Genomic DNA, 15,387 nt, shown 5'->3' with positions numbered 1-15,387 from the left:
TGCTGCCCCGTGTGAGGATCGAACTCACGACCTTTAGATTATGAGACTGACACGCTGCCTGCTGCACCAAGGAGGCACATTAAAGCATGAAGTGTAAGAAAAAATATCGATACCAAATTTCAGATTAAAGACAGTGACGTTGTAAGCACCGTGCCAAAATGTATGGTCTGAAAGTCCACAACACCTAAGAAAAAAACAATGATTTCATTCTAAAGTAAAAAATATAGATATCGATACCGACCTTCAGATTTTGACAGTGACGTTGTAAGCACCGTGCCAAAATGTATGGTCTGAAAGTCCACAACACCTAAGAAATAAACAATGATTTCATTCTAAAATAAAAAATATAGATATCGATACCGACCTTCAGATTTTACAGTGACGTTGTAAGCACCGTGACAAAAGTATGTATCGTCTGAACGTCCAATAACACTGAGAATTAATTTTCACTTCATCTTCAGAAAACACTGTCTTTTTAAAAGCTTTGCTGCCCCTTTTGAGGATCGAACTCACGACCTTCAGATTATGAGACTGACGCACTGCCTGCTGCGCCAACGAGGCACTTTTAAACCTTAAGCGTAAAGAAAAAATATCGATAACGACCTTCAGATTTTGACAGTGACGTTGTAAGCACCGTGCCAAAATGTATGGTCTGAAAAACCACAACACCTGAGAAAAAAACTATGATTTCATTCTAAAGTAAAACAATTTGATATCGACCTTAAGATGTGGTTTCCACCGTGACAAAAGTATGTATTGTCTGAAAGTCCAAAACCACTGAGAATTAATTTTCACCTTCGGACATCACTGTCTTTTTATAAGCTTTGCTGCCCCGTGTGAGGATCGAACTTACGACCTTCAAATTATGAGACTGACGCGCTGCCTGCTGCGCCAAAGAGGCACGTTAAAGCTTTAAGTGTAAGAAAAAATATTGATACCGACCTTCACTTTTTGACAGTGACGTTGTAAGCACCGTGCCAAAATGTATGGTCTGAAAGTCCACAACACCTGAGAAAAAAACTATGATTTCATTCTAAAGTAAAAAATATAGATATCGACCTTAAGATGTGGTATCCACCGTGACAAAAGTATGTATTGTCTGAAAGTCCAAAAACACTGAGAATTAATTTTCACCTTCAGACAAAACTGTCTTTTATAAGCTTTGCTGCCCCGTGTGAGGATCGAACTCACGACCTTCAGATTATGAGACTGACGCGGTGCCTGCTGCGCCAACAAGGAACGTTAAATCATTAAGTGTAAGAAAAATATCGATACCGACCTTCACTTTTTGACAGTGACGATGTAAGCACCGTGCCAAAATGTATGGTCTGAAAGTCCACAACACCTGAGAAAAAAACTACGATTTCATTCTAAAGTAAAACAATTTGATATCGACCTTAAGACGTGGTTTCCACCGTGACAAAAGTATGTATTGTCTGTAAGTCCAAAACCACCGAGAATTAATTTTCACCATCAGACAACGGTCTTTTTAGAAGCTTTGCTGCCCCGTGTGAGGATCGAACTCACGACCTTTAGATTATGAGACCGACGCGCTGCCTGCTGCACCAAGGAGGCACATTAAAGCATGAAGTGTAAGAAAAATATCGATACCAAATTTCAGATTTTGACAGTGACGTTGTAAGCACCGTGCCAAAATGTATGGTCTGAAAGTCCACAACACCTAAGAAAAAAACAATGATTTCATTCTAAAGTAAAAAATATAGATATCGATACCGACCTTCAGATTTTGACAGTGACGTTGTAAGCACCGTGCCAAAATGTATGGTCTGAAAGTCCACAACACCTAAGAAATAAACAATGATTTCATTCTAAAGTAAAAAATATAGATATCGATACCGACCTTCAGATTTTACAGTGACGTTGTAAGCACCGTGACAAAAGTATGTATCGTCTGAACGTCCAATAACACTGAGAATTAATTTTCACTTCATCTTCAGAAAACACTGTCTTTTTAAAAGCTTTGCTGCCCCGTGTGAGGATCGAACTCACGACCTTCAGATTATGAGACTGACGCGCTGCCTGCTGCGCCAACGAGGCACTTTTAAACCTTAAGCGTAAAGAAAAAATATCGATAACGACCTTCAGATTTTGACAGTGACGTTGTAAGCACCGTGCCAAAATGTATGGTCTGAAAAACCACAACACCTGAGAAAAAACAATGATTTCATTCTAAAGTAAAACAATTTGATATCGACCTTAAGATGTGGTTTCCACCGTGACAAAAGTATGTATTGTCTGAAAGTCCAAAACCACTGAGAATTAATTTTCACCTTCGGACATCACTGTCTTTTTATAAGCTTTCCTGCCCCGTGTGAGGATCGAACTTACGACCTTCAAATTATGAGACTGACGCGATGCCTGCTGCGCCAAAGAGGCACATTAAAGCATTAAGTGTAAGAAAAAATATTGATACCGACCTTCACTTTTTGACAGTGACGTTGTAATCACCGTGCCAAAATGTATGGTCTGAAAGTCCACAACACCTAAGAAAAAAACAATGATTTCATTCTAAAGTAAAAAATATAGATATCGATACCGATCTTCAGATTTTGACAGTGACGTTGTAAGCACCGTGCCAAAATGTATGGTCTGAAAGTCCACAACACCTAAGAAATAAACAATGATTTAATTCTAAAGTAAAAAATATAGGTATCGATACCGACCTTAAGATTTTACAGTGACGTTGTAAGCACCGTGACAAAAGTATGTATCGTCTGAACGTCCAATAACACTGAGAATTAATTTTCACTTCATCTTCAGAAAACACTGTCTTTTTAAAAGCTTTGCTGCCCCGTGTGAGGATCGAACTCACGACCTTCAGATTATGAGACTGACGCGCTGCCTGCTGCGCCAACGAGGCACTTTTAAACCTTAAGCGTAAAGAAAAAATATCGATAACGACCTTCAGATTTTGACAGTGACGTTGTAAGCACCGTGCCAAAATGTATGGTCTGAAAAACCACAACACCTGAGAAAAAAACAATGATTTCATTCTAAAGTAAAACAATTTGATATCGACCTTAAGATGTGGTTTCCACCGTGACAAAAGTATGTATTGTCTGAAAGTCCAAAAGCACTGAGAATTACTTTTCACCTTCAGACATCACTGTCTTTTTTTTAATAAGCTTTGCTGCCCCGTGTGAGGATCGAATTTACGACCTTCAAATTATGAGACTGACGCGCTGCCTGCTGCGCCAACGAGGCACATTAAAGCATTAAGTGTAAGAAAAAATATTGATACCGACCTTCACTTTTTGACAGTGATGTTGTAAGTACCGTGCCAAAATGTATGGTCTGAAAGTCCACAACACCTGAGAAAAAAAATATGATTTCATTCTAAAGTAAAAAATATAGATATCGACCTTAAGATGTGGTATCCACCGTGACAAAAGTATGTATTGTCTGAAAGTCCAAAACCACTGAGAATTAATTTTCACTTCATCTTCGGACAACACTGTCTTTTTAATACTTTGCTGCCCCGTGTGAGTATCGAACTCACGACCTTCAGATTATGAGACTGACGCGCTACCTACTGCGCTAACGAAGCACATTTAATCAACAAATCGAAAGAAAAAATTATCGATACCGACCTTCACTTTTTGACAGTGACGTTGTAAGCACCGTGCCAAAATGTATGGTCTGAAAAACCACAACACCTGAGAAAAAACAATGATTTCATTCTAAAGTAAAACAATTTGATATCGACCTTAAGATGTGGTTTCCACCGTGACAAAAGTATGTATTGTCTGAAAGTCCACAACACCTAAGAAATAAACAATGATTTCATTCTAAAGTAAAAAATATAGATATCGATACCGACCTTCAGATTTTACAGTGACGTTGTAAGCACCGTGACAAAAGTACGTATTGTCTGAAAGTCCAAAACCACTGAGAATTAATTTTCACTTCATCTTCAGACAACACTGTCTTTTTAAAACTTTGCTGCCCCGTGTGAGGATCGAACTCACGACCTTCAGATTATGAGACAGACTCGCTACCTACTGCGCTAACGAAGCACATTTAATCAACAAATCGAAAGAAAAAATTAGCGATACCGACCTTCACTTTTTGACAGTGACGTTGTAAGCACCGTGCCAAAATGTTAGATCTGAAAAACCACAACACCTGAGAAAAAAACTATGATTTCATTCTAAAGTAAAACAATTTGATATCGACCTTAAGATGTGGTTTCCACCGTGACAAAAGTATGTACTGTCTGAAAGTCCAAAACGACTGAGAATTAATTTTCACCTTCAGAAAACACTGTCATCTTATAAGCTTTGCTGCCCCATGTGAGGATCGAACTCACGACCTTCAGATTATGAGACTGACGCAGTGCCTGCTGCGCCAACGAGGCACATTAATTCATTAAGTGTAAGAAAAAATATTGATACCGACCTTCACTTTTTGACAGTGACATGGTAAGCACCGTGCCAAAATGTTAGGTCTGAAAAACCACAACACCTGAGAAAAAAACTATGATTTCATTCTAAAGTAAAACAATTTGATATCGACCTTAAGACGTGGTTTCCACCGTGACAAAAGTATGTATTGTCTGTAAGTCCAAAACCACTGAGAATTAATTTTCACCATCAGACAATAGTCTTTTTATAAGCTTTGCTGCCCCATGTGAGGATTGAACTCACAACCTTCAGATTATGAGACTGACGCGCTGCATGCTGCACCAACGAGGCACATTAAAGCATGAAGTGTAAGAAAAAATATCGATACCAGATTTCAGATTTTGACAGTGACGTTGTAAGCACCGTGCCAAAATGTATGGTCTGAAAGTCCACAACACCTAAGAAAAAAACAATGATTTCATTCTAAAGTAAAAAATATAGATATCGATACCGACCTTCAGATTTTGACAGTGACGTTGTAAGCACCGTGCCAAAATGTATGGTCTGAAAGTCCACAACACCTAAGAAATAAACAATGATTTCATTCTAAAGTAAAAAATATAGATATCGATACCGACCTTCAGATTTTACAGTGACGTTGTAAGCACCGTGACAAAAGTATGTATCGTCTGAACGTCCAATAACACTGAGAATTAATTTTCACTTCATCTTCAGAAAACACTGTCTTTTTAAAAGCTTTGCTGCCCCGTGTGAGGATCGAACTCACGACCTTCAGATTATGAGACTGACGCGCTGCCTGCTGCGCCAACGAGGCACTTTTAAACCTTAAGCGTAAAGAAAAATATCGATAACAACCTTCAGATTTTGACAGTGACGTTGTAAGCACCGTGCCAAAATGTATGGTCTGAAAAACCACAACACCTGAGAAAAAAACAATGATTTCATTCTAAAGTAAAACAATTTGATATCGACCTTAAGATGTGGTTTCCACCGTGACAAAAGTATGTATTGTCTGAAAGTCCAAAACCACTGAGAATTAATTTTCACCTTCGGACATCACTGTCTTTTTATAAGCTTTGCTGCCCCGTGTGAGGATCGAACTTACGACCTTCAAATTATGAGACTGACGCGCTGCCTGCTGCGCCAAAGAGGCACATTAAAGCATTAAGTGTAAGAAAAAATATTGATACCGACCTTCACTTTTTGACAGTGACGTTGTAAGCACCGTGCCAAAATGTATGGTCTGAAAGTCCACAACACCTGAGAAAAAAATTATGAAATCATTCTAAAGTAAAACAATTTGATATCGACCTTAAGATGTGGTTTCCACCGTGACAAAAGTATGTATTGTCTGAAAGTCCAAAACCACTGAGAATTAATTTTCACTTCATCTTCGGACAACACTGTCTTTTTAAAACCTTTGCTGCCCCGTGTGAGGATCGAACTCACGACCTTCAGATTATGAGACTGACGCGCTACCTACTGCGCTAACTAAGAACATTTAATCAACAAATCGAAAGAAAAAATTATCGATACCGACCTTCACTTTTTGACAGTGACGTTGTAAGCACCGTGCCAAAAAGTTAGGTCTGAAAAACCACAACACCTGAGAAAAAAACTATGATTTCATTCTAAAGTAAAACAATTTGATATCGACCTTAAGACGTGGTTTCCACCGTGACAAAAGTATGTATTGTCTGTAAGTCCAAAACCACAGAGAATTAATTTTCACCATCAGACAACGGTCTTTTTATAAGCTTTGCTGCCCCGTGTGAGGATCGAACTCACGACCTTTAGATTATGAGACTGACACGCTGCCTGCTGCACCAAGGAGGCACATTAAAGCATGAAGTGTAAGAAAAATATCGATACCAAATTTCAGATTAAAGACAGTGACGTTGTAAGCACCGTGCCAAAATGTATGGTCTGAAAGTCCACAACACCTAAGAAAAAAACAATGATTTCATTCTAAAGTAAAAAATATAGATATCGATACCGACCTTCAGATTTTGACAGTGACGTTGTAAGCACCGTGCCAAAATGTATGGTCTGAAAGTCCACAACACCTAAGAAATAAACAATGATTTCATTCTAAAATAAAAAATATAGATATCGATACCGACCTTCAGATTTTACAGTGACGTTGTAAGCACCGTGACAAAAGTATGTATCGTCTGAACGTCCAATAACACTGAGAATTAATTTTCACTTCATCTTCAGAAAACACTGTCTTTTTAAAAGCTTTGCTGCCCCTTTTGAGGATCGAACTCACGACCTTCAGATTATGAGACTGACGCACTGCCTGCTGCGCCAACGAGGCACTTTTAAACCTTAAGCGTAAAGAAAAAATATCGATAACGACCTTCAGATTTTGACAGTGACGTTGTAAGCACCGTGCCAAAATGTATGGTCTGAAAAACCACAACACCTGAGAAAAAAACTATGATTTCATTCTAAAGTAAAACAATTTGATATCGACCTTAAGATGTGGTTTCCACCGTGACAAAAGTATGTATTGTCTGAAAGTCCAAAACCACTGAGAATTAATTTTCACCTTCGGACATCACTGTCTTTTTATAAGCTTTGCTGCCCCGTGTGAGGATCGAACTTACGACCTTCAAATTATGAGACTGACGCGCTGCCTGCTGCGCCAAAGAGGCACGTTAAAGCTTTAAGTGTAAGAAAAAATATTGATACCGACCTTCACTTTTTGACAGTGACGTTGTAAGCACCGTGCCAAAATGTATGGTCTGAAAGTCCACAACACCTGAGAAAAAAACTATGATTTCATTCTAAAGTAAAAAATATAGATATCGACCTTAAGATGTGGTATCCACCGTGACAAAAGTATGTATTGTCTGAAAGTCCAAAAACACTGAGAATTAATTTTCACCTTCAGACAAAACTGTCTTTTATAAGCTTTGCTGCCCCGTGTGAGGATCGAACTCACGACCTTCAGATTATGAGACTGACGCGGTGCCTGCTGCGCCAACAAGGAACGTTAAATCATTAAGTGTAAGAAAAATATCGATACCGACCTTCACTTTTTGACAGTGACGATGTAAGCACCGTGCCAAAATGTATGGTCTGAAAGTCCACAACACCTGAGAAAAAAACTACGATTTCATTCTAAAGTAAAACAATTTGATATCGACCTTAAGACGTGGTTTCCACCGTGACAAAAGTATGTATTGTCTGTAAGTCCAAAACCACCGAGAATTAATTTTCACCATCAGACAACGGTCTTTTTAGAAGCTTTGCTGCCCGTGTGAGGATCGAACTCACGACCTTTAGATTATGAGACTGACGCGCTGCCTGCTGCACCAAGGAGGCACATTAAAGCATGAAGTGTAAGAAAAATATCGATACCAAATTTCAGATTTTGACAGTGACGTTGTAAGCACCGTGCCAAAATGTATGGTCTGAAAGTCCACAACACCTAAGAAAAAAACAATGATTTCATTCTAAAGTAAAAAATATAGATATCGATACCGACCTTCAGATTTTGACAGTGACGTTGTAAGCACCGTGCCAAAATGTATGGTCTGAAAGTCCACAACACCTAAGAAATAAACAATGATTTCATTCTAAAGTAAAAATATAGATATCGATACCGACCTTCAGATTTTACAGTGACGTTGTAAGCACCGTGACAAAAGTATGTATCGTCTGAACGTCCAATAACACTGAGAATTAATTTTCACTTCATCTTCAGAAAACACTTTCTTTTTAAAAGCTTTGCTGCCCCTTGTGAGGATCGAACTCACGACCTTCAGATTATGAGACTGACGCGCTGCCTGCTGCGCCAACGAGGCACTTTTAAACCTTAAGCGTAAAGAAAAATATCGATAACGACCTTCAGATTTTGACAGTGACGTTGTAAGCACCGTGCCAAAATGTATGGTCTGAAAAACCACAACACCTGAGAAAAAAACTATGATTTCATTCTAAAGTAAAACAATTTGATATCGACCTTAAGATGTGGTTTCCACCGTGACAAAAGTATGTATTGTCTGAAAGTCCAAAACCACTGAGAATTAATTTTCACCTTCGGACATCACTGTCTTTTTATAAGCTTTGCTGCCCCGTGTGAGGATCGAACTTACGACCTTCAAATTATGAGACTGACGCGCTGCCTGCTGCGCCAAAGAGGCACATTAAAGCATTAAGTGTAAGAAAAATATTGATACCGACCTTCACTTTTTGACAGTGACGTTGTAAGCACCGTGCCAAAATGTATGGTCTGAAAGTCCACAACACCTGAGAAAAAAACTATGATTTCATTCTAAAGTAAAAAATTTAGATATCGACCTTAAGATGTGGTATCCACCGTGACAAAAGTATGTATTGTCTGAAAGTCCAAAACCACTGAGAATTAATTTTCACCTTCAGACAACACTGTCTTTTATAAGCTTTGCTGCCCCGTGTGAGGATCGAACTCACGACCTTCAGATTATGAGACTGACGCGCTACCTGCTGCGCCAACAAGGAACATTAAATCATCAAGTGTAAGAAAAATATCGATACCGACCTTCACTTTTTGACAGTGACGTTGTAAGCACCGTGCCAAAATGTATGGTCTGAAAGTCCACAACACCTGAGAAAAAAACTACGATTTCATTCTAAAGTAAAACAATTTGATATCGACCTTAAGACGTGGTTTCCACCGTGACAAAAGTATGTATTGTCTGTAAGTCCAAAACCACCGAGAATTAATTTTCACCATCAGACAACGGTCTTTTTAGAAGCTTTGCTGCCCCGTGTGAGGATCGAACTCACGACCTTTAGATTATGAGACTGACGCGCTGCCTGCTGCACCAAGGAGGCACATTAAAGCATGAAGTGTAAGAAAAATATCGATACCAAATTTCAGATTTTGACAGTGACGTTGTAAGCACCGTGCCAAAATGTATGGTCTGAAAGTCCACAACACCTAAGAAAAAAACAATGATTTCATTCTAAAGTAAAAAATATAGATATCGATACCGACCTTCAGATTTTGACAGTGACGTTGTAAGCACCGTGCCAAAATGTATGGTCTGAAAGTCCACAACACCTAAGAAATAAACAATGATTTCATTCTAAAGTAAAAAATATAGATATCGATACCGACCTTCAGATTTTACAGTGACGTTGTAAGCACCGTGACAAAAGTATGTATCGTCTGAACGTCCAATAACACTGAGAATTAATTTTCACTTCATCTTCAGAAAACACTGTCTTTTTAAAAGCTTTGCTGCCCCGTGTGAGGATCGAACTCACGACCTTCAGATTATGAGACTGACGCGCTGCCTGCTGCGCCAACGAGGCACTTTTAAACCTTAAGCGTAAAGAAAAATATCGATAACGACCTTCAGATTTTGACAGTGACGTTGTAAGCACCGTGCCAAAATGTATGGTCTGAAAAACCACAACACCTGAGAAAAAAACAATGATTTCATTCTAAAGTAAAACAATTTGATATCGACCTTAAGATGTGGTTTCCACCGTGACAAAAGTATGTATTGTCTGAAAGTCCAAAACCACTGAGAATTAATTTTCACCTTCGGACATCACTGTCTTTTTATAAGCTTTCCTGCCCCGTGTGAGGATCGAACTTACGACCTTCAAATTATGAGACTGACGCGATGCCTGCTGCGCCAAAGAGGCACGTTAAAGCTTTAAGTGTAAGAAAAATATTGATACCGACCTTCACTTTTTGACAGTGACGTTGTAATCACCGTGCCAAAATGTATGGTCTGAAAGTCCACAACACCTGAGAAAAAAATTATGAAATCATTCTAAAGTAAAACAATTTTATATCGAACTTAAGATGTGGTTTCCACCGTGACAAAAGTATGTATTGTCTGAAAGTCCAAAACCACTGAGAATTAATTTTCACCTTCGGACATCAACTGTCTTTTTATAAGCTTTGCTGCCCCGTGTGAGGATCGAACTTACGACCTTCAAATTATGAGACTGACGCGCTGCCTGCTGCGCCAAAGAGGCACATTAAAGCATTAAGTGTAAGAAAAATATTGATACCGACCTTCACTTTTTGACAGTGACGTTGTAAGCACCGTGCCAAAATGTATGGTCTGAAAGTCCACAACACCTGAGAAAAAAATTATGATATCATTCTAAAGTAAAACAATTTGATATCGACCTTAAGATGTGGTTTCCACCGTGACAAAAGTATGTATTGTCTGAAAGTCCAAAACCACTGAGAATTAATTTTCACTTCATCTTCGGACAACACTGTCTTTTTAAAACCTTTGCTGCCCCGTGTGAGGATCGAACTCACGACCTTCAGATTATGAGACTGACGCGCTACCTACTGCGCTAACTAAGAACATTTAATCAACAAATCGAAAGAAAAAATTATCGATACCGACCTTCACTTTTTGACAGTGACGTTGTAAGCACCGTGCCAAAAAGTTAGGTCTGAAAAACCACAACACCTGAGAAAAAAACTATGATTTCATTCTAAAGTAAAACAATTTGATATCGACCTTAAGACGTGGTTTCCACCGTGACAAAAGTATGTATTGTCTGTAAGTCCAAAACCACCGAGAATTAATTTTCACCATCAGACAACGGTCTTTTTATAAGCTTTGCTGCCCCGTGTGAGGATCGAACTCACGACCTTTAGATTATGAGACTGACGCGCTGCCTGCTGCACCAAGGAGGCACATTAAAGCATGAAGTGTAAGAAAAATATCGATACCAAATTTCAGATTAAAGACAGTGACGTTGTAAGCACCGTGCCAAAATGTATGGTCTGAAAGTCCACAACACCTAAGAAAAAAACAATGATTTCATTCTAAAGTAAAAATATAGATATCGATACCGACCTTCAGATTTTGACAGTGACGTTGTAAGCACCGTGCCAAAATGTATGGTCTGAAAGTCCACAACACCTAAGAAATAAACAATGATTTCATTCTAAAATAAAAAATATAGATATCGATACCGACCTTCAGATTTTACAGTGACGTTGTAAGCACCGTGACAAAAGTATGTATCGTCTGAACGTCCAATAACACTGAGAATTAATTTTCACTTCATCTTCAGAAAACACTGTCTTTTTAAAAGCTTTGCTGCCCCTTTTGAGGATCGAACTCACGACCTTCAGATTATGAGACTGACGCACTGCCTGCTGCGCCAACGAGGCACTTTTAAACCTTAAGCGTAAAGAAAAATATCGATAACGACCTTCAGATTTTGACAGTGACGTTGTAAGCACCGTGCCAAAATGTATGGTCTGAAAAACCACAACACCTGAGAAAAAAACAATGATTTCATTCTAAAGTAAAACAATTTGATATCGACCTTAAGATGTGGTTTCCACCGTGACAAAAGTATGTATTGTCTGAAAGTCCAAAACCAATGAGAATTAATTTTCACTCTTCGGACATCACTGTCTTTTTATAAGCTTTGCTGCCCCGTGTGAGGATCGAACTTACGACCTTCAAATTATGAGACTGACGCGCTGCCTGCTGCGCCAAAGAGGCACGTTAAAGCTTTAAGTGTAAGAAAAAATATTGATACCGACCTTCACTTTTTGACAGTGACGTTGTAAGCACCGTGCCAAAATGTATGGTCTGAAAGTCCACAACACCTGAGAAAAAAACTATGATTTCATTCTAAAGTAAAAAATATAGATATCGACCTTAAGATGTGGTATCCACCGTGACAAAAGTATGTATTGTCTGAAAGTCCAAAAACACTGAGAATTAATTTTCACCTTCGGACATCACTGTCTTTTTATAAGCTTTCCTGCCCCGTGTGAGGATCGAACTTACGACCTTCAAATTATGAGACTGACGCGATGCCTGCTGCGCCAAAGAGGCACATTAAAGCATTAAGTGTAAGAAAAAATATTGATACCGACCTTCACTTTTTGACAGTGACGTTGTAATCACCGTGCCAAAATGTATGGTCTGAAAGTCCACAACACCTAAGAAAAAAACAATGATTTCATTCTAAAGTAAAAAATATAGATATCGATACCGATCTTCAGATTTTGACAGTGACGTTGTAAGCACCGTGCCAAAATGTATGGTCTGAAAGTCCACAACACCTAAGAAATAAACAATGATTTAATTCTAAAGTAAAAAATATAGATATCGATACCGACCTTAAGATTTTACAGTGACGTTGTAAGCACCGTGACAAAAGTATGTATCGTCTGAACGTCCAATAACACTGAGAATTAATTTTCACTTCATCTTCAGAAAACACTGTCTTTTTAAAAGCTTTGCTGCCCCGTGTGAGGATCGAACTCACGACCTTCAGATTATGAGACTGACGCGCTGCCTGCTGCGCCAACGAGGCACTTTTAAACCTTAAGCGTAAAGAAAAATATCGATAACGACCTTCAGATTTTGACAGTGACGTTGTAAGCACCGTGCCAAAATGTATGGTCTGAAAAACCACAACACCTGAGAAAAAAACAATGATTTCATTCTAAAGTAAAACAATTTGATATCGACCTTAAGATGTGGTTTCCACCGTGACAAAAGTATGTATTGTCTGAAAGTCCAAAAGCACTGAGAATTACTTTTCACCTTCAGACATCACTGTCTTTTTTTTAATAAGCTTTGCTGCCCCGTGTGAGGATCGAATTTACGACCTTCAAATTATGAGACTGACGCGCTGCCTGCTGCGCCAACGAGGCACATTAAAGCATTAAGTGTAAGAAAAAATATTGATACCGACCTTCACTTTTTGACAGTGACGTTGTAAGCACCGTGCCAAAATGTATGGTCTGAAAGTCCACAACACCTGAGAAAAAAAATATGATTTCATTCTAAAGTAAAAAATATAGATATCGACCTTAAGATGTGGTATCCACCGTGACAAAAGTATGTATTGTCTGAAAGTCCAAAACCACTGAGAATTAATTTTCACTTCATCTTCGGACAACACTGTCTTTTTAATACTTTGCTGCCCCGTGTGAGTATCGAACTCACGACCTTCAGATTATGAGACTGACGCGCTACCTACTGCGCTAACGAAGCACATTTAATCAACAAATCGAAAGAAAAAATTATCGATACCGACCTTCACTTTTTGACAGTGACGTTGTAAGCACCGTGCCAAAATGTATGGTCTGAAAAACCACAACACCTGAGAAAAAAACAATGATTTCATTCTAAAGTAAAACAATTTGATATCGACCTTAAGATGTGGTTTCCACCGTGACAAAAGTATGTATTGTCTGAAAGTCCACAACACCTAAGAAATAAACAATGATTTCATTCTAAAGTAAAAAATATAGATATCGATACCGACCTTCAGATTTTACAGTGACGTTGTAAGCACCGTGACAAAAGTACGTATTGTCTGAAAGTCCAAAACCACTGAGAATTAATTTTCACTTCATCTTCAGACAACACTGTCTTTTTAAAACTTTGCTGCCCCGTGTGAGGATCGAACTCACGACCTTCAGATTATGAGACTGACTCGCTACCTACTGCGCTAACGAAGCACATTTAATCAACAAATCGAAAGAAAAAATTAGCGATACCGACCTTCACTTTTTGACAGTGACGTTGTAAGCACCGTGCCAAAATGTTAGATCTGAAAAACCACAACACCTGAGAAAAAAACTATGATTTCATTCTAAAGTAAAACAATTTGATATCGACCTTAAGATGTGGTTTCCACCGTGACAAAAGTATGTACTGTCTGAAAGTCCAAAACGACTGAGAATTAATTTTCACCTTCAGACAACACTGTCATCTTATAAGCTTTGCTGCCCCATGTGAGGATCGAACTCACGACCTTCAGATTATGAGACTGACGCAGTGCCTGCTGCGCCAACGAGGCACATTAATTCATTAAGTGTAAGAAAAATATTGATACCGACCTTCACTTTTTGACAGTGACGTGGTAAGCACCGTGCCAAAATGTTAGGTCTGAAAAACCACAACACCTGAGAAAAAAACTATGATTTCATTCTAAAGTAAAACAATTTGATATCGACCTTAAGACGTGGTTTCCACCGTGACAAAAGTATGTATTGTCTGTAAGTCCAAAACCACTGAGAATTAATTTTCACCATCAGACAATAGTCTTTTTATAAGCTTTGCTGCCCCGTGTGAGGATCGAACTCACGACCTTCAGATTATGAGACTGACGCGCTGCCTGCTGCACCAACGAGGCACATTAAAGCATGAAGTGTAAGAAAAAATATCGATACCAGATTTCAGATTTTGACAGTGACGTTGTAAGCACCGTGCCAAAATGTATGGTCTGAAAGTCCACAACACCTAAGAAAAAAACAATGATTTCATTCTAAAGTAAAAAATATAGATATCGATACCGACCTTCAGATTTTGACAGTGACGTTGTAAGCACCGTGCCAAAATGTATGGTCTGAAAGTCCACAACACCTAAGAAATAAACAATGATTTCATTCTAAAGTAAAAAATATAGATATCGATACCGACCTTCAGATTTTACAGTGACGTTGTAAGCACCGTGACAAAAGTATGTATCGTCTGAACGTCCAATAACACTGAGAATTAATTTTCACTTCATCTTCAGAAAACACTGTCTTTTTAAAAGCTTTGCTGCCCCGTGTGAGGATCGAACTCACGACCTTCAGATTATGAGACTGACGCGCTGCCTGCTGCACCAACGAGGCACATTTAAACCTTAAGCGTAAAGAAAAATATCGATAACAACCTTCAGATTTTGACAGTGACGTTGTAAGCACCGTGCCAAAATGTATGGTCTGAAAAACCACAACACCTGAGAAAAAAACAATGATTTCATTCTAAAGTAAAACAATTTGATATCGACCTTAAGATGTGGTTTCCACCGTGACAAAAGTATGTATTGTCTGAAAGTCCAAAACCACTGAGAATTAATTTTCACCTTCGGACATCACTGTCTTTTTATAAGCTTTGCTGCCCCGTGTGAGGATCGAACTTACGACCTTCAAATTATGAGACTGACGCGCTGCCTGCTGCGCCAAAGAGGCACATTAAAGCATTAAGTGTAAGAAAAAATA

General features: G+C 38.7%; 7 non-coding genes across 7 annotated transcripts; all 7 read right to left on the bottom strand.

The window, feature by feature from the left end:
• Window positions 1-1,985: 1,985 nt before the first annotated feature.
• trnam-cau (transfer RNA methionine (anticodon CAU)) lies at window positions 1,986-2,058 on the bottom strand. Its single transcript has one exon. It is a non-coding gene; the product is annotated as a tRNA-Met (tRNA).
• Window positions 2,059-2,808: 750 nt separating this feature from the next.
• On the bottom strand, window positions 2,809-2,881 carry trnam-cau (transfer RNA methionine (anticodon CAU)). Its single transcript has one exon. It is a non-coding gene; the product is annotated as a tRNA-Met (tRNA).
• A 614-nt stretch (window positions 2,882-3,495) lies between these two features.
• Window positions 3,496-3,568, bottom strand: trnam-cau (transfer RNA methionine (anticodon CAU)). The gene has a single exon. It is a non-coding gene; the product is annotated as a tRNA-Met (tRNA).
• Window positions 3,569-5,126: 1,558 nt separating this feature from the next.
• Window positions 5,127-5,199, bottom strand: trnam-cau (transfer RNA methionine (anticodon CAU)). Its single transcript has one exon. It is a non-coding gene; the product is annotated as a tRNA-Met (tRNA).
• Window positions 5,200-9,622: 4,423 nt separating this feature from the next.
• Window positions 9,623-9,695, bottom strand: trnam-cau (transfer RNA methionine (anticodon CAU)). The gene has a single exon. It is a non-coding gene; the product is annotated as a tRNA-Met (tRNA).
• Window positions 9,696-12,628: 2,933 nt separating this feature from the next.
• Window positions 12,629-12,701, bottom strand: trnam-cau (transfer RNA methionine (anticodon CAU)). The gene has a single exon. It is a non-coding gene; the product is annotated as a tRNA-Met (tRNA).
• A 613-nt stretch (window positions 12,702-13,314) lies between these two features.
• Window positions 13,315-13,387, bottom strand: trnam-cau (transfer RNA methionine (anticodon CAU)). The gene has a single exon. It is a non-coding gene; the product is annotated as a tRNA-Met (tRNA).
• Between the last annotated feature and the right edge of the window lie 2,000 nt (window positions 13,388-15,387).

Source organism: Salmo salar, chromosome ssa02 (assembly GCF_905237065.1).
Source record: "Salmo salar chromosome ssa02, Ssal_v3.1, whole genome shotgun sequence".
NCBI lineage: Eukaryota > Metazoa > Chordata > Actinopteri > Salmoniformes > Salmonidae > Salmo > Salmo salar.
The sequence above is the reverse complement of the archived record's forward strand: the minus strand, read 5'-3'. Positions and strand labels throughout refer to the sequence as shown.